Source organism: Neolamprologus multifasciatus, chromosome 2 (assembly GCF_963576455.1).
Source record: "Neolamprologus multifasciatus chromosome 2, fNeoMul1.2, whole genome shotgun sequence".
In the NCBI taxonomy this organism is placed as follows: domain Eukaryota; kingdom Metazoa; phylum Chordata; class Actinopteri; order Cichliformes; family Cichlidae; genus Neolamprologus; species Neolamprologus multifasciatus.
In genome coordinates, this window is record NC_140440.1 from 24,874,901 (window position 1) to 24,899,814 (window position 24,914).

At 40.3% G+C, this 24,914-nt stretch overlaps 1 protein-coding gene across 3 annotated transcripts in view; it reads right to left on the reverse strand.

The window, feature by feature from the left end:
* The window catches only part of frmpd3 (FERM and PDZ domain containing 3), an 89,696-nt gene that overhangs the window by 29,219 nt on the left and 35,563 nt on the right, over positions 1 to 24,914 (reverse strand). For 2 of the 3 annotated variants that reach the window (XM_085175492.1, XM_085175520.1), the window contains exon 2: positions 15,034 to 15,144. The exons of the other annotated variant lie outside the window; for it this stretch is intronic. The gene's annotated coding sequence lies outside the window, so the exon portion shown is untranslated. The remainder of the gene's footprint in view (positions 1 to 15,033; positions 15,145 to 24,914) is intronic. 3 annotated transcript variants of the gene reach the window in all.

Consider the following 24,914-nt stretch of genomic DNA (forward strand, 5'->3'; position numbering starts at 1 on the left):
TTTAGTTTTTTTTTTTTTTCCAAAGTTGCTATAAATGACACCATTAGCTAACAGCTGGCTTTGCCTACAGCTTTTACATTCATGGGGGAAATGATATGATTAGCCCTTTAGGTCCGGCAACTAGTTACGCCATCCAGTTGTCCACAGTTGAAAACTGAGAGGCAGAGTGGCAGTGACAGCAGCAGAGCAGCTCTGTCTTTTCGCTGTCACCCTTCAGTGAAGCACGCAGTTCTCAGCAGCTCGCCTGACAGCGGAACGACACAGAGTCACACTCATTCTCTAAGAAATACAGCATGGCTGTTTCCCCCTCCTCCTCCTCATCCTCCTTCTCCTATCGCTGCCACCCATGAGATATCACCCACACGCCCCTCCCAGCTCCACCCTTCCGTGACTGCCATTAAAGTGGCCTTCTGCAGTCTGCAACATGCAGTTGATTTCATGTACACTCTCAACACTTTCTATATTTGGGCAGCATCTTAATATTCAAAGCACATTTTCTCACTCAGGCACACTTCAGCAAACCCTATATTAATGCATGCATTTGCTTAACTGTGCAAAAACCGATGCTACAAATGCTTTTTGTTCATTTCGAGATAACACGAGAAGCCCAACAGAGAATATTAATGAGCTTGTATCGGTTGTTATACAGCAGTTCTGTGCATGTTTTGCATTTACATGTATTAATGACAAGGGGGCGTAACAGTGCAGCGTACCAGTAATCACAATACCTGGTTTGACCTCTGTGCTATACTGCACATAACTCACTGAGCTTCTACTGTGTCTGGCTTCTTTGCTTCTTTAACACCACTGTTTTTTTTACTGGGAAAGTGTTTTTGCTTGTGCTTATTGGCACGATGAGATGATTCCACGTATGCCAAAGATTATGCAAGATTTGGTAAAATGTAAGATTTGCTCCATTAGCATAGTGCATTGGCTTTGTCTGTCAGAAAACTCCACACCTTAGGTTCAGAACGCAGCAAGCGGTTGATTTGCAAGCGAGCCTCCCTGCTGTCTGGGTCTGGCTGATCTGGGAGCTTCTGTAACAGTTCTCCCTCCCTTTCTTTCCCTCCGTGTCCGTCTCTCACCAGTGACTTATCTAGTGCTGGTATGTTTTAGCGGTGTGCAGAGAATTCAAAGTGGCTCTACCATCAGGGTGTGTAATTATCAGGCCTGCTGAGTTGCTGTGCTCCCGCTGCGTGCACACTTGGGTCCAGCTAGGCCTGACTCTTCTTTTGCCTCATCGCTGACCAACATCCACTGCTGTGCATTCAATCTGTTTGAGGTTTTGTAATGTGTCAGCATAGCTTTTTGGTGTCGTATCTAACTAAAGGCGTAACTTAAACAATTCAGTCAAATGCAATATCAGCGACTGCACTTGTGTTTATCATTTTAAGGCATTTCTGAATTCCTCTGAGTGAAATGAGCTGTGTTGATTCTTGAGCCTGAAAGTGTTAGATACAAAACATTTTAGTATTACCAGTTAGCTTCTCACCAGTTTTGCCATCTTTTTTTTCTGAAACCTCCCAGTTAAATGATGTCAAAGCTTTTTTTTTTAATTTTAGCTAACAGTTTGTTGTTTCTGTGGATCTTGTATTATTTATTTGTAATGTACAGAACTTTGTCTCAGCTGTGGTTGTTTTAAAAATGCTTCATAAATAAAGATGATGATGATGATCTAATACCTACTCAAAATGCTGACATGTACACATTAAAACAGCTGAGAATTACATGAATTGTAATTCCTGTCCTTTCACAGAGCCAAAGGCATCATTACTTTTTACTCAAATAGACACTCAGCGAAATATTTTACACTCACCTCCCATTTTATTAGGTACATCAGTTTGCTTATTAACACAAATAACTAATATTTTTAGTTATATTTAGTATTTTAGAATCTGCTCATCTACTGGGATTTTCTCAGACAACCATCTCTAGTGTTTGCAGAGGATGGTCTGAAAAAGAAAATATCCATTGAGCGGCGGTTCACTGGCAGAAAATGCCTTGATAATGCCAGAGGTCAAAGAAGAATTGCTAGACTGCTTTGACGTGACAGGAAGACAAAAGTAACTAACCATTGGTTACTGCCAGAATATGCAGACGAGCAGCACTGAATGCACAACACAGTGATCCTTAAAGCAGATGTACTACAGCATTAGGAGACCATGCTAGGAACCACTCCTGTCAAATAAGACTAGAAAACTGAGGCTACATTTCAAATGGACTCACCAAAATCTGTCAACAGAAGATTGGAAGGAGTCTCGATTTCTGCTTCAAAATTCAGATGGTAACGTCAGAATTATGCCTAAACACAAAAGCATGGCTCCGCCCTGTTTCCGGTGTAATGGTCTCTTGTTCTGACACACTTTGGCCTCTTTAACCCCAAACTGAGTGTTGTTAAAACACGATATCTTAACCGAGTGTTATTGTTGACTATATCTATCCATTAATAAGTCACCCATCCTTTGATGGCAGCTTCCAGCATTCAGTGAAACGCCGTGTCACAAAGCAGAAATCATCTCACATCGGCTCCTTGAACAGTTAAAGACAGTTCATTATGCTAAAATCCTCCACAGTCACCAGGTCTCAGTCCAATAGATCACCTATGGGATGTGATGGAACGGAAGACTTTTAGACCTGAAGGTAACCACATACACCTTAATAAAGTGACCAGTGAGTATAGTTCCCTAACATTTTGCAATAATTTATTTACCATAAAGCAAAATATTTACCTGTTATAATCATTTTATTTAAGGATGTGCAATTTGGAAAACTGTACAAATTGGTTGATTCAGTGTTTCTGTGTTAATTTTATCAAATTAAACTGTGATGGACTCTTAGAGTTAACTATAAAAAGTCTGTGGAAGCCAAAGCAGTGATGGTCATGTTTTTAGAAAGTCAACACTGACTTGAAGCATGCAATCTTTTTTTTTTCTTGTAGTGTTTATGACCTCAGCATAACCTGATAAAAGGACCTGATATGAATTTCATTCTGTGTACAGCATTACAATGTAAAGCACACAGAGTGACACCATTATGTGGAGAATGTAGCTGATGACGGTTACAGTGGGGTTCTGCCATTAATGGGAGGCAAAGGTTATGAAGTGTTCAATTTTACTTTAGATGAGAAAAATTCATCCACCCTTGAGTTATGTAACGCTGCTTTACGATCATGCTGGGACTCTGGTAAAAGGTTGCGAGCGTGGCAGAGTATATTAAAGGTGATAAGGTTACCAAATATACTCCATCAGTTTTTCATGCATTCATCTTTGAGCTATTTTAACTTGTGCACAAACATTGGACTTTTTTATGACCAAGTAACTAAAACAGCCACGATAAAGCGCACTTTATTTTTGACACATTATCAGAGAGAAAAATCCAGACAAAAATCCATCCACATCATTTTTACTGATGTAAATTAGCTGTAAATGAATGCAGTTTAGAGAGAGGACAGGGATGAAGTGAAGACTGTCAGCAGCTAGGAAGCTAAATTAGTTTTTGTTAGTATTTGCATTTGGACTTTAGACATTTAGACAAATGAAAATATATTACTGTCACTAAAACACACACACACAACAAAAAGATTAGAGAGTGACAAGCAACTTTGAGCTATTTGCCAGAATTTAAGCTATTCCGCTAACATTGTAGCCTCTGTATACACACACAGGTCAGATCAGGTATCAGAACTGCTTTTGTGTCATTGTGATATATGTGTTGGTGCACCCTTGAAAACAAGGTAATTCATCTGAAAGAGTTTATCCTGCTTAGGGTCAGTATTATTTCCAAAAAATAGCCACGAGGATGAAACCCCTTGACTCTCGATACATAGCTTTTTTTTTTTTTTTTTTTTATCTCTTTTACCTCTCAAGTATTCTTCATCCAAACTGATGACACAGAACCAATATCATAACCTGTCTGGAGAAATAATAGAAGCTCTTCTGACTTCAGCTCTGTTTCTTAGTAATTACATTGTGATTAATCTTTACTTGTGTAGCTTTCACATCTGAGCAGGATAACTCCCACTCATCTTGCATAAAAAGCAAACAAACACTTTGGAATCAGCACTGTTAAATGAAGAAGATTGCATCTGCTCTCAGAGATTTTAATCTTCTGCTTTTTTTGATTTGGAGAGATGATCCCAGGACTTTGTGACACTCTATAATATGCTGTCTGCTGCTCTCATCCTCAATGTGGAGGAAATGAATATATGCTTGGCTGCTCTTAGTGCTTTAATCCATTTAATGCACCCTGGGCAAAGGAGACGAGAGAGGAATACGCAGCCTGCTGTGGTGCGTGCGTCTAAAAGAGCTTGACTATTGCATTGAAGCAGAACCGCTGACTGCATGCAGTTCTTGTTGCGGCTGTCATTGTCGTGTGTAATTCGCTCGCTCGCATCAGTCAGGGTGTTCAATATTTGAAGAAAAAAAATGGTTCCTTGATATCTTTCAAGAATAAATAAGTGTGCTCAAACTATTTTTCTCACTGCCCAAAAGCTGCTTTCAATCTTTATGACGTTATTCTGACAGACTCATGATATATTGACCATTTCGCCAACTTTTGTCCATTTATTGTCTGCAAAGATGACAAAGTAGCAAGTCCAGTTTCACATTGATATCGATTCTGGAGGCATTCAGCCAGAACAATTAATGGAGAGAGTGTATCAGATAGTTTTGGGGGGATAGCATCTCCCATTGTTGCCTTTTGACTCGTATAAATTGTGTATAGCCACACACGCACTTCAGCTCTTCTGGTCTTTTATGAGGTGGACTTGGTGGTATTGTTTTATAGAAGGTAGCACGTTGGAAGGCTACCTGCGGAGGGATGTTTATTTCAGTTGTGAGTGTAGGTGGCCCACTGAGTGATGGCTGCACCGTGATTTGTGATGAATCAGGCTGCAACTGTGCACTTTCATCCTTGTTAATGGGGTGCGATCAATACCGTAGCTCTGTATCAGGAACCACAGAGTGATAAGTGCAGCATGAGTATTGGGTTGGGGGGAGGAGACACATGCCAGTCGATGGGAATGTGGAGATAATCAACAAGATCACAGGTAATACTCCGGGTGGTCTTTTGCAGGAGCGTTTGAAAGGATCAATCTCTATTGCATAATGACTGCGCCTACAGTACATTTGGGAACATTTGTGTCTTTGTGGTAAAGGCAAGAATAGGAGAAAGATGAGAGGATTTGTACCACAGATAAACAGAAGAAGTCTTTTTTTTTTTTTTGTGAAAGCTTGTCACATTGTAATAATTCCAGCTGTTCTTTGGAAGTGTCCTTAATTTTTCATGCCTTTGTCACTAAAGCACATAACTTTATTTCTAATCCAGCGCCAAGAATGGGAAGAGATAGCACTAAAGACTCCTCCAACATTTTATGGTAAATTTCACACCTTCCGTCAGTGGTGGACTTTCCCTGAGGTGTCTAAGAGGTGCACGCTGCCTCTCTCCTTGAGGCCCCGGCACTGTCTCGGCTAATTGTCACAGCTCGTTTCCTCCTCTTTCCTCCACGCCAGTGTGATAGCCTGTGCTCAGCCATGTGTGTGAAGTTTGAGAAAGCAAAGTTGATTGCAAAGTGGTGGTGTTATGACAGGGGCGCTGAGAGGTTTGTGCAATGCAGTGTTTGTTTACGAGCGCGCGAGGGGTTGGGGAGGACAGAAACGTAGGAAGTAATGAATAGAGCGCAGTCAGACGTTAATTAGATACGATGGTTGATGCACTGGAGACAGGCATATTTTTGTGCGTGTGTATGCTTAGGTTTACTATGAGCCCTCGACAAATGAACGTCTGATGGCATTAAAATAATTAACGGTTGTGCTTTATGACGCTGCGTACTAAATGGCATTTACAGCCCTCTTTCCGCTGCCCTGTTGCAGTCATTAGCCGAGCCAAGCACAAACTGGAAAGACAAAAGATATACAGAGTGGATCATTTTTTCTCTTTTACAGTGCGTAAAGTAAACTGTTTGTATTGGGGATATATGATCAGAGCCGGAACGCCTATTAAAACAAGTAAAACAAGCTGAAATGTGCGTAGCTGCACTGGCAGTAGCTAACCTGTCAGGAGCATTAGTGCAGCTTTTTGTTACACAGTGACAAATGTACTGAGGCTTTTTTACGGGTGAGACAAAATAGTCTGCGTTTGAGCCTCGAAGCTGCTTCGTGTTCAAAGCTGTGACTTTTCTGATCATACTGAAAGTTGAAATCGGATTGACACAATAATGAAAATTCTGTTTCATCTTAAGGTTTGTTTGGTTAGATTTTTATGTGACGACACAAGAAAACGTTCTAAGAGTCAAAACCGAGCCTGCACGACATTTTTTTCCCTCATTACTTTTGTTAGTGACAGAGAGAGAGAGAGACTTCACGTGCAATTGGCTTGTGTAGTCAGTCAGTCAGTCAGTTGGTAGGCAGGCAGACAGGTGCCGAGCACCGATATGTTTCTTATCGTCAAACTACCTCCTCTTGGCTCATCACAGTCCAGAGCGCATCACACACATGCACACACACACGCACGCACACACACACATCCTTGAGTGTGATATGAAGGCAGGAGAAGGAGAGGGAAGGGAGGGGAGATTTGAGAGTCTATTTACCTATCTTGGAAAATAAACTCTTCTGCGTTTTGATGCTTGATTCAGTGCAGAGGATTCTTTTTGCCTTGCACCACGCTTGCCTTTTGAGAAAACAAAACACGTTTGTTTTTAATTGAAATAACATTTAATTGGTCAGGAATGTTGCAGATGACTATTTCTGCTTAATGGAATCATTAATCAGAAATCCTTCATGGTTCCAGAGGAATCGACATAACCATACCAAAGTGCAAGTTTATTATATTAAAAGGCAGATTGATCATTAGAAAAGTCTTTTTTCCAATTATGTTAGCGCAGCTGAAAACTGTATTGCTGATTAAAGATGCAAGAAATATGACTAGTTGAGTGTCTGGAGCACGAGCCTCTGTGGGTTCGCTTGTAGTCTCAAAATGGTATTCTTGTTTCAAGAAATGAAAGCTATTCCATGTGGGAAACAACAGTGTGTACTACTCCGTTCACACAGCGGCGCTGCCCAGAATAGAAAGAGAAGAGAGAGGCCAAGAAGATGAGTCCAACAGAGCCTATAGTGTGAGAAACAGACACCTCACAGGTTCTAAGCTGGCAGCTTCATTAAACAGTATCTACAAAACCCCAGTCTCAACATCGACAGTAAAGTGGAAACCCAACTATCCTGGCTTCAAGGCAGAAGTGGAAAGAAAAAGCCACATCTGGCACTAAAGGGAAAAGATTAAGATGGGCAAAAGAACACAGACACAGGACAGGAGAAGATATGAAACACCTGTTATGAACAGATGGAGCCAAGTTCAAGGAGTTAGCGTTAGAAAGTAGGAAATTTGTGCGATGCTGGAGAAGAAGAAAAAGTGAACGCGAGGAGGGCTGGACATCATCTGTCAAACACAGTGAAGGGGAATGCGATGACTTCCTCAAACAGAATAGAAAGGATCTTCACTGTGTTTGCCACAGTGTGTTTTGCCCTGTGGATACTGCTTGATTGGAGGCAATTTTCTCGCTTAACAAATAAATGACCCAAAACGAAGCTCCAAACTATGCAGAAATTTTTAGAGAAGAAACCATCAGCAGGTATTTTGTCTCTAATGGAGTGACCAACACAGTAATAGGATTTCAACCCTTGTGAGCTTTTGTGAGAACAGCTTGATTGTACAGGACATAATGAGTGCACACAATGCAATCCAACTTGTAGGAGGCACTTCAGGAAGCATGGGATGAATTTTTCTGTGAACATCAACAAAATGAGCGCTCAGATGCCACCGAGCCTGATTGCTGGATGAGGTTTGAATGACAAAATTATTATATCCGGTAAAGGTCCTTATTTTGAACCTCGCAAATGCATTCATGGTGTTTTGCGTTCACTTTGCAACTTATTTGCCGATGAGAGGATTATGCTTCATTAAAATTTGCAGTGGTAATGTTTATCTTTGGGATTTCAAAATAATGGATGACCCGCTGCTGTGGCAACACACCCCTTTATTCACTGTACCCTTTTTTATTAGGAGCATGGCCATCCGCTTCATTACTCTGACTACATTTGAGCATTTTTACTAAAAAGCCGTGAGAAAAAGAGAGGACCAGAGAGGTAGCCAGGAGCCCGAAGGTGACATTTACGATTTTAAGATAAGAGCTGTGCGTACTTAATTAAGAAATAGCAAGGGACACAAACCACTCTCTTCTTCACTGTTCCCTAGGAAAGCTTATTTCATGCTTCAGGAAGCCTTCACAATGCACACGTGCGCCATTTGTGTGTGTCTTTGTGTCTGTAGGAGGAGGTGCGCAGGGTAGTCGAATAATGAGTCCCAGACAAAAAGTCTTTAAGCATGGAGATACAATATATGCAAGCACAAACTCACATTCTCTGCCTTGCATGAAAAGTAGTGTGTACAGCTTTAAACACCTTTATGCTGTTGGGTATTCAGCAGTCTGACTGTAACTCAGTAGGTTGTAATTAAATACTCCATAGGACAGGGATCACTGTGGAAGCTGAGGATCCGGGACCCATAGTATCATCCTCACAGTGCAGCAGCTGTAAGCCTCAAGGATGAGGTATAAAGAGATGTTATAAGTAAGATGATACACTGTACAACCCACTGAGACTACCTCATCATCCTCTTACAAATGCTGGTCTTTAACAGCGCCTCTCTCTCTCACTCACTCACTCACTCACTCACTCACACTCTCTCTCTCTCTCTCTCTCTCTCACACACTCTCTCACACACACACACACACACACACACACACACACACACACACACACACACACACACACACACACACACACACTGTTCGCACGCAGGACATCAACAAAAGCAGAGTACCATTTATTGCACTGATTTAGGATTTGCACAAAGCTGAAAAAAAAATCCGATTTATTTACTGTTTTCACTGCATCCATTAACAAGCCGATGGTACAATGTGAAGGCTGTTACTCATCTCTTTAGAATTACCTTTCACATTTTGTCACTCGCTATTTTTGATTGGCCGGGTGCACACGCGTCTGTGTAAATGCATCTCTGTTGCTCATGTTTCACTTCTTTGTTTTCAGATTCAGATCTTGCTGGGATTCTTTTTTAACAATCATTTTTCTCTCTCACTGTTCATATACATATAATATTTATTTACTATTTCAATTTAGTCAGGGGCATGCCACTGAAGTGTCACATTATATGGCGATTTGACATGCACGGCTGCATTCAGGACCTGTTGAGAATGAGTTTGCTGATCGCTGCCATTTACGGATGATCTCATAAAGAAAATTTTCATGTGGCTTCTGTTGAGGACGCCGCAATTTTACAAATAGGTCTCTTGAAGCGTTCCATTGCTGGTGCAAGCAGACTAGTTTCAGCTACACCCCGGGCAGTCTGAATTCTTTGATTGTAACTGTACTGATGAATAGATTTTTACGATGACTGTGATGTCTCTTTCTGAGATCTAAGGGGCATCGGGTCTTTGTTCCTGGACTCATTAAAATATTTATAAGGCATTAGAAAAATCTGGAGACAAGAAAACACAAAATAACCGCAGCGCTTTCAGAGATGAACTAAATCACACCCTGTTTTGTTCTTTTCAGAGTTACATTTCACTTCCACATCCTTTTATCATGTAAACTAGTTGTACATTAATGTAATTTAAAAGCCACATTGAGGAACTGAACTCTCCTTTTTTTTGATAATTGCTTTTAGACTTTAGACATTTACACGAATGAAAATATATTACTGTCACTAAAAAACTCACACACATCTGCACACAAAGAAAAAACGATCACAGAGCGACTATGAGCTGTTCACCAGACTTTGCTGACACTGGAGCCTTCGTCATGCTAGTACACAGGTCAGGTCTTGTATCAAAACTGCTTGAGTGTCATTGTGATGTGTGTTGGGACACCACTGTAAACAAAGTGATTCATCTGATAGAGATTATTCTGCTTAGTGTCAAAAAATATTGAGCAATGGTTCCTGGACATGACATTCGCCACCTTTTTCTCTGTTTGTTGTTAGCAGTCCACATTTTGTTAAGATATCATTTTCAAATTTTGTGTGATGGTAGATGGTGATGACAGCTTGAGCTGATTTAATTTTGATGACAATCGGGTCAAAGTCACAGCAAACGGGAAAATCAGTACAACCTTTATATCACCCACAATTTTTTGTGGATCCTCTTCAATTTCACAACAATATAGTAGGCCTTGAGTGACAAGAGTACCTTGGTTGACTAAGCATTTGACCTTGACCTTTATTGTTAGCACCCAAAGTCAAAGCTGACCTTGAAAAAAAAAAAAATCAAGAAACCATCTCAAGTAACATGTCACGTGAAAGGCCACAGAGAGAGCTGTATACAGCACCATTTTTATTTTTTTAATACAAAGCCCTGCGACGTCATAGTGATGTCATCAAGTTTTCTCACCCAATGATTATTTCTTAAGATTTCAAGTGTTTACAGCTTATAAAATCCTAATACTGCTCCAATCATACATTTAAGATAATAAAAAACATCAGTGTATTATGTAATGCTTCAAGGTCAAAGGTCAAAGATCAGGGTCACACGAATTAGAAAAATTAGTTTCCATTGGATCATCTCTAAACGTTATAGCAATATATTAGTTATTGGGGGACATTTTTATTGTTTGAGCTACAGATACATCAAGATGTAATTTAACAATGACACAAAAAGAACAATGTACCACACTAGATTTCCATATTATCAATGCTAACATCAGCATAAATGATCTATGATAACAATGCAGACGTCACTATTGGGGAGTTCCAAAAAACAGGCTGACGTCAGCACGTTGTAATAAAAAGGTCATAAAACAGTTTCAATTTAGTCCTCGCCCTTCAGGGGGAGTTGCACTCTCTGAATGCTCTTGTTATTCTCTGTTTTTAAGGATGTTGTCTTACTCACACCCTGGGCAGACTGTATTCTTTGATTGTAACTGTACTGATGAATAGATTTTTTACGATGAATGTGATGTCCCTTTCTGAGATCAGAGGGACATCGGGTCTGTGTTCCTGGACTCATTAAAATATTTATAAAGGCATTAGAAAAATCTGGAGACAAGAAAACAAAATAACAGCACCGGTAGAAAAAAGGGAGATAGCCCACATAAACACTTCAGAGACGGACTAAATCATACCCTGTTTTGTTCTGTTCAGAGTTACATTTCACTTGTCAAACTCCATTTTTCCTAATCCATTATCGCCGTGCCTTTAAGCTTTTTAATGTGTAATTCTGCAGCAGTCGTTTCTTCGCTGGGAAAAGTAGATGTCAAGATGAAACTCTCAGAATACATAATGACTTCATTAGTGGTCCTTCTCCGTGATTAATTGGAGCGCTGTGTCACACAGTGTGACAGAGCTGCTCATTGTCAGATAGTGTTGTGACAGAACATGAGGACCATGTAGACGAGCATAGAGATGATCACGCCCAGTCGTGTAGACGTGTAGGACTCACACACACACACACACACACATAGACTAAGAAGTACACCCTGCTTCTAAAAGTCCCGCTATTATTTAGAAGAGATAAAACTTGGTTTAAATAGTGAACTTTGCAAAAATAAAAGACAGTCTGCCTGTGATTGGCCATTTACAATAGTTTAGCTTCAATTAGAAACAGCAGTCTCTGCTTTACCGCAGTTCTTTTCTTCTTCTATCAACATGTTAGCACAAGCTTACATAGCCTAGCCTTGTTAGCTTCCCAAAGATGTTGGCATCTGTTTGTCTAAACAGAAGGGGAAGAGACATCTGAGGACTGTTAGAGCCTCCCAGCTCAAGGGACCAGACATAAGAAAATTTGCTGTGTTTGATGGCTGCTCTGAGCTCAACATCTAAGAGCATTCAACTGCAAAAACAAGTTGAATCCAGAGTATACACAAACGAAAGAAGAAAGAGAGAGTTGTAGCCAGAAATGATGGAGAAGTCGAGTGTGGGAGACGCAGGAGAGAGGGCAGAAATGGAGCGACTTTAGGGTCACAGCATCAAAAACAGAATAGGCTGAAGATCTGTGTGCTGGTTTTCAACTGGTAAGTGCTGCACCCCTAGGAAATCCAGTCTGGCCTTTGATGAGTTCACCTGCTAATGTTGCCCCCTGATGACATGTGAACAAAGACGCTGGAGAGAAATTTGAGCGGGGTCCTTGAGCAGTGCATGGGTTGTCAGATAGAGAGAACCCTGCAGTAAGCTCACATGGCAGACTGTCATTTAATCAATTTTATCAATACACCCATTGAATTGGGCCAGCTCCCGTGTCAGTAGCAATGTACCAAAAGAGTAAAAGAGACCTCTTAACCGAAGTGGACTGGTGTTTGAAACTAGGATTCAAACGGCAGCTTCACTGTATTAAATTACATCTGTCTTTGATGAAAACCTTTGGAAAAGATTTGATACAGGCTACGGGCACAGGTCTCTAATCTGCCTCTGGATGGTTCAAATGGTTTGATGTCTCTGTGGTGTCCTATTTAGTGTCTATTACCTTCTACTGTCACTATATTTCAGGAGGGTTTGGAGATAAATCCTTCATTTATCCCACAATCAGTATCAGCCTAAAAATCATGTAAGGAGAAATTTGATGCAGAAAGTGTGAGGAGAGAGAGTCCAATAAAATCCAGCTAAGCTACACTGCTATATTAAGTGTCTATGAAGCATTTCTGATGATGTGACTGTGGCTTAACTGCATCTCAGACTTAATCGCTATCTGATCTGTCAGTCTGAGATAGTTTTTTTTTCCACTATATGGATTCGAATGCCCTTGCCCTATCTTAAAAGTTTAGTAATAGATCACACTGGAGTCTCCTAGGGAAAAACATCACCATGTATATAATGCACGGATGCAGAAAAACAGACTCCTTTCCCTCCTGCCTTTGATAGTTATACCTTCCATATGGTTGAGTTGTGGTTTGTATCCACCCTCACAGAGGATGATTTTATGTTTTCTGTCCCTGGCACGTCAGGTCCACTGTGGCCTTCTCAACTCATCACAGTTTGTTCAAATCTCTGTGAAGTGGAAAAGGACACTGACCTCTCTCTGCTGGCAGTAACACCATTCAGGAGCACCACTTTATTTGTGGGGTACAACTACATGCAGCTGTCAAACTGAACAAAAGTGTCAAATGTGTTTACAGATTTGATAAAATGAAACTTTTTGGTCACGCTAGCAGCATGTCGATTGGTCAGTCTGTGTGCTGTTCAGTCTAGTAGTTTGGTGCAGACTAATACCTGACCACAACCATGAGGTAGGTTTAATTTTTGTGCTTCCCATTTAATAGATGTCATTACAGTACATTGGATGATCAGCTAATGGCATCACTAGCTTAAATTTTAAATTTGTCTAATACGTTTTATAAACCAAATTGCCATGACCCTTATGTTAAGTGCTTTTGCTTGCAACATTAGCTGGCTGATATGCTAAATGGGCTGCTGAACGCCATGATTTACACCCGCCATTTCAGCATCATCATTATGAGCAAGTTAGCATGGTGACATTAGCATTGTGAAAGCACCACTGTGCGTAAGTGCAGCCTCACTGAGCTGCAAACATGGCTGCAGCCTCGCTGTTATTGGCTTAGCAAAGCTCTGCATTGTACACCGAGACTGGATGAAAACGGGCAGGACACACGAGAACAAAGATGAAATTCGGTAGCGGGGTCGAAACGACATTTTACACATAAACCCGTCATGTTGCATTTGGAATGAAAATGCTCGATTTGGAGGGGGGTTGCAAGTTTGCATCCCTAACATCTCTCACAGACTCACGCGGACCACTATCAGCTGATTCGTGAGACACTCTGCAAACTTTTTTCATTTAAGTTGTCTCTGACCACCAACCCGTAACAAAAAGAGGTGATAAAATACACGGCAGGGTTTCGGCACAGAGGAGGTCCGACAAGCATAAAAGGCAACCTTTCGAAGACAATAAGTGGCCTATGAGTTGTTCTTTTTTTTATATCCTAAAGCGCTCTGAGGATAAACAACATGTTTTGAATATTTCATATGCTAATTAGGAAAAGTCTCCAACTGGGGGTGAGTGTTTCCTTTATGAAAAATAATCATGTTTGTTACACTATTCTGTAATGCCTAAAAATCCTAGTCTGAGATATTTCAGTCTCAAAGTGATGAACGGTGAAAAATAAATAAATCTTGTGACATGTGCATGTAACATATACAGTACATTTCAACACAATGTCTTATGACTGCAGCAAATTTGATTACTGTATTGCCTGCAGACTTTTCACACTGCAGCATTATTAAACTCCCTCAAGCACATTCGACCATGGCAATAGCCGCTAGCTGATGTACCTGGCTATAACACAGACCCCCCCCCCCCCCCCCCCCCCCCCCCTTCCCACTCTGCATCAGCTCTCTGCTCACTGGCATGGAATCAATGCAGAATTGCAGATGTGAGCAAAAGCTGCAGGGGACGCACAGACACACACACAAAATGCCTCTGTACGTGCGAGCACAGCATTACTGCAATATCATAGCAACACAGGAGTCCCGCCAAGACAGGGTTCGCAACCTCCTGACAGAATATATATAGGTTATGTTTCTGAAGAAAGACACAGAGACCGAGAAGGTTAGAGGCTAAAGAATTGAGAACGATTATGCATGACTTGTTTTAAATGGCTTGTTACAGCGCGATCATTCAGTGAGGAAGACGCAGATGTATTTAAGCAAAATTGAACTCAATAGCTTTTTGCCTGTGGCTCATTGATAAAGGATTTAGAGATTAATTTTTGTAAGACTAGGATTTATACGCTTTTGTTGGGTCAAACTCAAAGGGAAGGAGTTAGAAATCTTCTTTTTTTTCCACAAGATTCATGCTCTGTCTAATAGGCCTTTTAGTTTGAATTACATTTATCTTTTTGTACTATATCAACAGTCGCACGGTGTGATATTAACTTGGGAGCCGTATATACATATACAGCTTTGGCACATTAAGTCAGAGAAAATTGAAGGTAGGTTAGAAGGTGTACTTACGATCTCTGAATGCTTACTGATGGGTAGGAGTTTCTTTTTTTAAGCAGGGATCTGCCACAAACACACACACGCACACATGAGCGCTGGGGCTGTTTTGTGTGTGTACTGTACCTGTCGAGAGACACAAAAGCAAAGAAAGCCTTAATGCTTGTCATATTGTGCAGACACTTAAATAAGCAGTTTTGAGACAAGCGCTAACATAAAAAAACTAAAAGTATTACATGGTAAGTAATACAATCAAACATGTTTACGTATGTGGGTGAGTAAAATACCACACATTTTCTTGCTTACATAATGTCTACACCAGTTTTTAAGAGGCATAACTGCAGATTTCTGCATGTCCCTGCAGCAATAATGCACGGCTTGCTGATGCAGCCAGTAAATGACAGTGGAAAGAACACATTTATGGAAGTCGGGTAACGGCAGAAGCTTAATGATATACCTCAGAGCAGGAAAGTGTGCTGGATTTTTTTATAAGGCAGTGATAATGGCTGGTGTGATGTTCTGGTTCTTCAGATTTTAAATAAAAATGAAAACAGACTTGGTGCCATATGGAATGAAAGCTATGGTCTCCACAGACTAGACTAGACTAGTCTTTAGACCATCTCCTTCTGGTGGACTGTCAAACTGAAAGCAAAAACAGATGAATGATAAAAATTTATGAGCATACAGCCTTCAGCATGTGTAGCAGTCATCCAGGACTTCACATACAGCCCTGAGCCTGTGCTCTACTTGACCCGATGATTTTTACACTATAGGCACAGTTTAGGGACAGGACATCAATGAAATGCCACTATTTGTTTCTACCTGTCGTAGTTCTAATTACAAACTCACTAATTTTATCCAGTTTAACACTGAGTAGAAGTTATGCACATATGTCTATAGTACCATGCAAAAATCTTGAGGCCAAGGAGCCAGACTTTCTTTTTCTTTTTTTGGTGCAATATGAACATAAATATCATTTTCTTTCAGAAATCGTCACAGAAGAGCCTTAAAAATAGATGTCACGGGCAATATTATTGAAAAATGTCTTTCATGAGTTTGATTTTTTAAAATGATAAAAAAGGGTTGTCATATTATTAGTTAATTCACATTTTTTCACTGTGATCATTGATCATTTTCCGCTGTTTTCATTAACACCTTTCAGCAAGGTTAGGTGGGTTGGTGTTTTCTCTTGTTTCCAGATCAACAACACAAGTCTTTGTGCTTGTAATAACACGAACCAATGTGTACAGATTAGTTCCAGGGGGACTTCTTTCACTCCAAATAGTGCCAGAACTGAATTCAGAGTTTCTTTAGAACAGTTTCATTTTTAGAGTATTGCACTCTTGCGTGTCTTCTTTGATTTAGGAATATGTTGAACAGTATAAGGGCCCTCTTCCTATTTCCTTTCAGGCTGTGGCTGCTGTTGATCCTTAACAGGTTGAAGCATTATGTTTCCTAATGCCTCAGGTGATAGCTGGACTCCATGGCGACTGAAACATAATGCTCTGGCACTGGTGCTAAATCCCGCGGACAAATTGATTTAGACTAATGGATGACTGGCATTATAACACATCCAGGTATTTTAAGCATTCGCCTCGTGTTTTTAGTTTACTGATTTCCCTGTATTTGCTCACCCACACTCCGCACTAATTTCATGATTCAAAAAGCCCTCTTTAGATTAGATTGGTTTATAGGTTTCAGAACATGCCATTAAACTGACATCATAATCACTCAAACACGCTCTGATTCAATATTTCATCACACTTTTCTAAAGACACGGACTGAGACGCTTTTCTCTTGTTGAGCACAGCGTTCTGGTTTTTAATGGACTCGAGAACATCTGCATGTATTTCATAATTCACTTCATAAATTATACGTTTCAAAGACAAGCTGCCTGTCGCTTTGATTGCAGGATGCAAAGAAGAAATGGAGACTCGCTGGAGCCGTAGAGACTGCTACAAACTCTCTCGCAATACTTCTTACAACCGAACCCAGGAGGATTCTTTACATGCCCAGTGCAGAATGCAAAAATAAGAATCAGATCTGACATAAAAGTAGGAGGATTTTAATTAGCACCAGCAAGCCCCCACTGGTGGTTCATGTGTTAGTAAGGGTAAACGTTTCACAAGGCTGGCCCCAACCATGGCACTATATTAGAGCTTCAAACCTCCACGGATGCTAAAGTAGTTGTGATTTTCTTAATACTGGAGACCAGAGGGGTCATTTTGATTAAAAAAACATCATATTAAGTGTTTTCACTATAATAGATTGAGTAATCTACAGATACTGATTATGGTGGAGCGGAGCAAACAGAGTGAGGCTTAGGGATATGCAAATCCAGTTACAGCTGCCATTATCACCTTTTAGGTAAATGTGATAAACAGTAGCTTATTTTCACATTCAACAGATACTGTACTTCTGGGCACAATAATAGATTTAATTCTAATACTAATACTCTTTTTGCTCCGGCTTTGGAGTCTGTCTAGTCTCAGGGGAAATCTCCTGCACTTTGGCTGCTACATGGCCCAGAGTGTTCACCAGTGTTCGCCTCTCACACAGTCGCACTGTTATGTCGAAGATTTTGATTATTGCCTTTTAACGGCTTTAATTTAGTTTCATTTTTTTTCACTACATACCGAGCCTTGAATCAGGATCACCGTTTAAAAAAAGGGATGCACATTTTTTAAAGGTCTTTGTTTTAGTTCATCATTCTTCATTATGAAATCATAGTTATGAGTTTGCCTCCTCCCTCACACTAATGTGTCACGTCTTGGCATCGGCATCACGGATGGTGTTGAGCTGTGAAAAGACATGGATAGATTTGAATTTGCCAGAGGAAACAGTGGCACAAATGTCCATTATAAAAGAACTGGCTGTTCCATTAATTATGGCTTTAAACCCATAACCACAAAAATCAATTTGTTTCTTCATTTGGTTTCATATTTAATACATAGATGGTCTTGTCAGCATTGCCGTATATATTTGTCTGCTTACGCCACATGCTCAAAGATTTAAAGACTTTTTGCTGTCAGGCCTCAGCTTGGTGAAGTAAATGACCTCTACAGAGGGTCCACTTTAATTGAGCGATTTGATGTAACTGTTTTCATACTCCCCACTGTCTCCAAAGCCACCGATATTTCTGCTTCGTTATTCCACTGCCTGCCAGATTTCTTGGATTGTGTGTGGATTTTGCCTTCGAAGCTGACATTTGGTTAAATCAAGTGAAATGTAATTTATTTCAGGTTCAGTCAACTGATTGTTGAACGCACTGCCAGGTGAGTTGATGTTTCGCTTTGATGAATGCTGAAAGAGCGGTCAGACATTTTCATCACCTGCTATTCATGGATTAGTCAATACCATAATGTTTAGAAAGACCTTCCTGCTCCTTCATTTAATCCTCCCATCACCATAATTACTCCCACTGCTTTTCTCCTCCCTCGTCTCCTCCTCATTTTAACCTTCTCTCCTTCCGTCGTGCATCCATCATCTGATTCGTATATTCCATAAACAGAGCCCAGCCCTTTTTTTCAGCGCACATCTTCATCCTCTCTGCTCCTCTCTTCTCCCAGGGCACACACTGTAACGCTTCTTATTTGTCATGTACAAACAGTGTCTTTCTACACCTTCTTTTCTTATCCTCCTCCTTCACAACTCCCCGCTGGGGTTATTTCTGCATCCAGGGCAAACTCATCCTTGACTCAGTGCTCTTTTGAAAGCTTGACCACATCATCCTGACCTGATCTAAGGCTAAAAAAATACTATTGCTGTCTATTTTAGGCTTAGGTTCGTTAAGGTTTGATTAGTTGGTAAAGATGTGGAAAAAATAAATAAATTCTGTGCAGTTATCAATAAAAATTTGAGATGCTTTCACATTTTAATTAATGGGTAACATATTGTACACAGCATCCTTTTATAAACAATACACCCACTAGGATGGTTCCTGCTGTGTTACTATGGTAACATCATGAGCTATCTCATGGCAGGTACAATTAGTCATCATCAGCAATTAGAGCTGATTAGTCCATGGGCCTAAATGTTCATTTTTCACTGAAAAAAAGGAAAAATAAAGACAAACATCACTGATCTGAATGAGCGAACAATCAAAGTTTTCTGATCCTGAGTGATACTGGCCACATATGCTCATGAGAGCAGCCTAAACCAGCAACTATTTTGGCTTTTTTATTTTAGTTTTATGAATTCTGGTTTGTGGCTCAACACTTGTAGCCATAACTTTAAAAATAACTCAGCCAAGAACTGCTGTTCATTCACTGCTTCACAGTTCGATCTGAATGAAGCGAACGCATGTGTAATTTGCTGCAATGCACTTTAAATACGCAAAACTTCTGCCAACACAAAAGAACGAGCACACAAATCGATCGATGATCTGAAATGCAATCTCCTTCGACAATTTCTCCACACAATTAGCCTTGAAAAAAAAAAAGAGAATCTCCTTTATTTCTAGTAATTGTCAAATACTGTACTTAAAAGAACTTCTGTAGACCGTGCTTTCCTTCAGAAGTTAGTGCATTACTTATTCCTCCTCCTCTGCATCCCTCAGTGCTCTTTCTTCAATTGCCATTCGCTGCATCCACTCACTAATGGAATCTTTAAAAGGACTATTAAAGAAGAAAATTATAGTTAAACAATTCAGATGCTGTATATTTAACAAACCTCTTAGGCATTTCGTTTTCTGCATTAGCAGCGATGGCTCAGTGGGAAAGGCTGAGGTAAGGTGTCAGCTAAAAGCCTATAATGAAGCGGACTGTTTGTCAGGCAGGAAGATAAGACCTGTAATTGCTCAAGGTCCTGTAATGTCAATATGCATCCTAATGCCTTCAAAGGCCCTCTCCTTATAAGAGGAAGTGCTTTGGGTTTTTTTCCCTTTTTTTTGCGAGATAACACATGGCTGTGGCCAATGTAGCCACTGGATGCATGCGGGTAGGAATTTTTTGGATACCCATAATAAACCTGCTGAAGTGTCAAGACTTGCTGATATCGCAGTGGTCCAGCTGTTTTTCAAGCATAAATGGTTTCAATTTAATGCAAGGCTGCGAGTTTGTGCTGTATGTGTGTGTGCGACCGTGTAGATAATTGCACGCATTTGGTCAGTATGTGTGCTCACGAACATACAGTACTTAGTGATTTGTGTGTCTTTGTGCAAGAATATCTACTCCGCTGGTAGATGTTCTAGCTAGCTCCTAACCCAGTTAAGCTTGTAATGGAAAACTGTGGGTTGCCCTTTACTCCCTGTGTTCTCTGCTGTTGCACGCTTTATTTTTTAAAAAAAGGAAGACTACTTGCTAATTAAGATGCTTAGTCCAGGGGTTGTTCTCTTTGGCCAACTTCTTTGCACTGTGGGAGTGGGAGGCGCTGGCAGGTCTGCAGACACAACAAGTGTTCATTGTAATTACAGCCTGTGAACTGAGACACAGTGAACTGTGTTTGTGCATATGCATGCAGTTAAGGCAGCCAGTGTAAACAGTGTACCTACAGAAAATAATAGAATAGAAATCAGCTCGTATCACTTAAAGTGATGTGACAATGTAGCATAAATACAAATTTTAGGTCGCAACGAGCAAAACAATGTCTAGATTCCCCTTTTAATCTGGTCGTTTGTGCTCCTGCTTATGTATTGCCAGCTCCAGCCTTTCAGACATTTTTTTTCTTCTTGGGTTTTCCTGCAAAGCTTTTATGTGTCTCCGAGATGTGGATTTGAATTCTTACTGTGTTACTGAGCTGTGACACTGGCTTATAACCCAAGCCGTGTTGCAATTTCAGACGTATCACGTTGCTATAGTGATATTTGTCAGGAGAATGCTGCTGAACTGAGTTTAAAATTGAAAGAAATGTAAAGCCTGTAGGCAAAGGATAAGATTTTTGTTTCACTGACCACTCACTATGAAGGCTAGAGAAGCAGCATCAAGACACTACTGCCTGCCTTTCTGGCTTTCTAATTATATTTGAGGAGGCTTTGGTTGCATGCATGCAAACAGTTCTTTTAAATAAGAAAAGAAGGACTGCATTTTCCTCATGCATTCTTTTTTTTTTTTTTTTTTAAGAACAAAAACCTCATTTGTAAACAATCACCAGCACAGAAATATTAGATATCTGATGGCTACACCAAAAGAAATATCTCTCAGAGGCTAAACCAGCAGAAGTTCCTTCACCCCCGACCCCCCTGATTCCTCTAATGTAATTTTAGTTAAGATGCAGGCACAAGCTGGTGCTACTGCTATGGGGTAGAAGTAGACTTAATGCTTTATTCTGTATTTTATTGATTTGGTTTTATAGTATAGTTTTTTACACATTTATATATATTTTGCATGCTATTATTTTGAAGTATTTTTTTACTTCCTACCCACACCATAATCAAAGAAATTCTCCAAACCTGCTCATGCTGCATAAAAGATAGGGGGTGAGGGTGGTCAGGGGAGAGGCGTCACAGAGCATGTGCAGAAGTGGCACAAGCATTAACAAAAATCTATCTGCAACGTTATCTCCGATATATGTCAATTAAAAAAATGTACTGGTCTCAGTGGAAGGGTGGCTGTCAAGAAGCCATTTTTAAGAAAGGGAAACGGGGAGAAAAATCTGAGCTATTCCAAATTACACAAGGACTGGACTGAAAATCTGTGACAACAGCTTTAATGCAGTGTTGTTTTTGGTTCAAATTGTCATTAAAATATGTACATAGGAGGTGATGAGATGGAGCAACAGTTAGTTTCTACAGTTATCTATAGAACACACAGAGGCTCTGTCAGTGTTTGCAGTTGCAGTTCAGCCAGTGATGTCAGAGATCTTGTCAAACTAATAGAATTATAAATACTTTACAGTTACCATCAGCTTTTGATCCACCATGCAATACCCCGAACACACTGCCAATACAGTCAAAGCATGTCTGAATAGAAAAAACACACAGCTGAACACCATCAGTCACAGAGCCCGGACATCAGCATTACTGAAGCAGGATCATCTTTACAGAGTGCAGAACAAAAGGCAGAAACATCCAAAGAAGAGCTTTGAACGTCCTTCAAGAAGCCCGAAGAACCTTTCCTGAAGATGACTCAAAGAAATAACAAGAAAACTGCCTAAGAGAGTTCAGACTGTGTGGAAGAATAAAAGTGGTCATACCAAATATTGTGCTTTAGAACTGCACAAACTCTGCCGTATGTACTGTATGTCCATGTATGTTTACATATGTTTTAATGAACAACGATAACTATTTCCCATTTTCCTAACAAAAAGAAAGAAATGAGGGGTAGCTTAAGACTTTTGACTTAAGACAGTACCATTGTTTTCCAGATCCCCTCCCACTTTTGCAGCTGTTGTGCAAAAAGCTACTCTAGTGGCCCCCTCTAGTGCTTTAAACAAGCTTCCAACAATCTCAAAACAACATCAGAAACTCATTATAACCCACCACCACCCCTTCTGGAAGGTAATCTAATTCACTGATAGAAAAGAAATGTCAGACTTCTTCAGCTACCAATTTAACTTGTTAGCATTTTATATACATCGTGTTCCACCAGATGTTGCCAAGAGCAGCCCCCCTTTTATAATCAGTTCTGATGATCTCAGCCACTTGGATATTATTTCTTCTTACTGTGTACTTCATTAGCCTTTTGGATGCGTTGTTCTACTGCTTTCCCCTTAATAAACCTTACAAGGCTTATTATAATGATTTAGTTTGCACTTTCATGTTTACACCTCGGGACAATTAGACCCGATTACCTAATAAATACAGAAGAAAAATAAGGGCCTAGAGAAGAACAAAGAATGGGAAGGTGTGCAACTAATTAATAGTGTTTTTTCACAGTTTTTTTTTTTCCATCATTGTGTGTGTGTGTGTGTGTGTGTGTGTGTGTGTGTGTGTCTGATACTGATGGGTTGCTCTCTTGGATGATTGCTGATTTCTTATTCCCTGCACACCTCACAGATAAGGCAAAATTGGCTACAGTCTTTGGACACCTGATACTTGCTTGTATTTGGAACTATCCAAATTACTGAGATAATTTTCTCCCTAGGTTGGGCCAACGGTACACCTGCCTTCATGATAATATTATGTGATTAGTCTTTGTCAACATCATTTTACTTTTTGCTCAGTTGAAGGCTTTTTTTTTCTGGCACACAGAGAATCTGTGAAACTGTACCGTGGAACCAAAGACGAGTCGTTTCTGTCCAGTTAGAAAAAAATGTGGATCAGAGTAACTGATTTTCCAGCGAAAATTAAATAAGACCAATTAAAAAATCAGCATGTTGTTTGACTTGGTGATCAGTGGGATGTTCACCTAGAACGGAAAAGACGATGGTTTCTAGCCAAGCACAAAATAAGAGTTTTAAGAAGTGAAAATAAGCCTCAGCTGGAGTCGGGTGAATTAATAATTTATTTAGCGACGCCCCCAGAAGGCCCTTTGAATTCAGCGTTTTCTGCTGTGTTTGTTTCCGTCTAAACAGAACGCAGCAAGAAAGCTTGAGGTTGAAGCTGTGGATATTCAAACTGCAGGAGCTGGAAGACAAATATCAGATCCCATATCCACTTTTAGCGTCCTGAGAGATGGCTTTATGTTGTTGTGTTTGTTGTGTTACTGGATTCAGAGAGCATTACTTTTAATGTTTGTGCTTTACCGTTTGGGAGCACTATACTTCACGCTTTATCTCCACCGCAGTTCACTGGGAAATATTGTATAGTTTCACAACGCATTTATTTGACTGCTATAGTTCTGTGCTGCTTTAAAAAAAATTAGAATTTAGGTACAAAAGATAAGCTCAAATCAATTTTTAATCAAAGCTTGCGTTATAAAGAAAGACACCAATTTAGAGGACAGGATAAGGCTAATAAAAAGCACGCTGAATGGTTTTTGGAGTTTGTCTAAAAGTCAAGATAGCCTGGCCTCTGCTTCTTCAATTCTTTTTAAATCGGTCTCTTGTGAGGCCTCTACTTGAAGGAAAGTGGCATATTAAATTACTGGAGTACCTTTCAATCTTTACAAAGGGGCATTCAGCCCACTAAGGTTCATACATGTATTTTTTTACAAAGCCTTTATCCATCCTCGGGATAAATGTCTGACTGAATCTTATCGAAGACATTACCCACATATAAAGCAGTTCTCTTTCCGCCCATCACTTTGTAGCTGACAGTTTAGCTGTAGTGGACATTATCTGTGCTCTGGTTGTCTGTATAACCCTCTTGGATATTTTAAACCCTGTATGTCAGTAAGCATCCTCCAGCTCCTCTGGTAGTCCCTTCAATCAGCGGCCTCAAAGATAAGGTTCGTTTAACTCTGCACCCACCCACTTTGAGTCATGAGTAGTTATTTTATCTGTCCTTGCCACATAATGGAGAGTTTGATGGTCCATGGTTTCTGATCGCTGCTAGTCCCTTCATGTGAGGTCACAGTGGCTTTAAATACAAGCCACACTTCCTCACAGAATAATCAGGCCCCATCTTATCTTAAAGACCTCATAGCATCGTATCACCTCGGCACTTCGCTCTCATACTGGAATCAGTCGTGCAAATAGAGCCAGATTTGCCCTTCAAGGTCAACTTCCTGTGCATCTCCATACCACTTTCAGGATGGCTGCTACGGTCAGATCAGCATCAAATTTAAATCAGTTGGGATTTCTGATTACAATGGGCTTATTTCCTGAATCCCAGCTAGGGATGGGTACCGGTATCCGGTGCCATGATGGCACCGGTTCTGACATAAATGGTAGTAGCCAGACCGAAAAGCAGCGCACATTTCGGTGCTTTTTTTTCCTGAGCTGTGATACACTTTAGATTCTAGCCAATCATTTTACGTTTCCGAGGATAGTAGGCGGGTCCAGGTACGTACGTTCTTTTAGAGCAGAGCTACAGATTAAAAATGCCCAAGGTGAAGCGGTCAAAAGTCTGGCTGTAC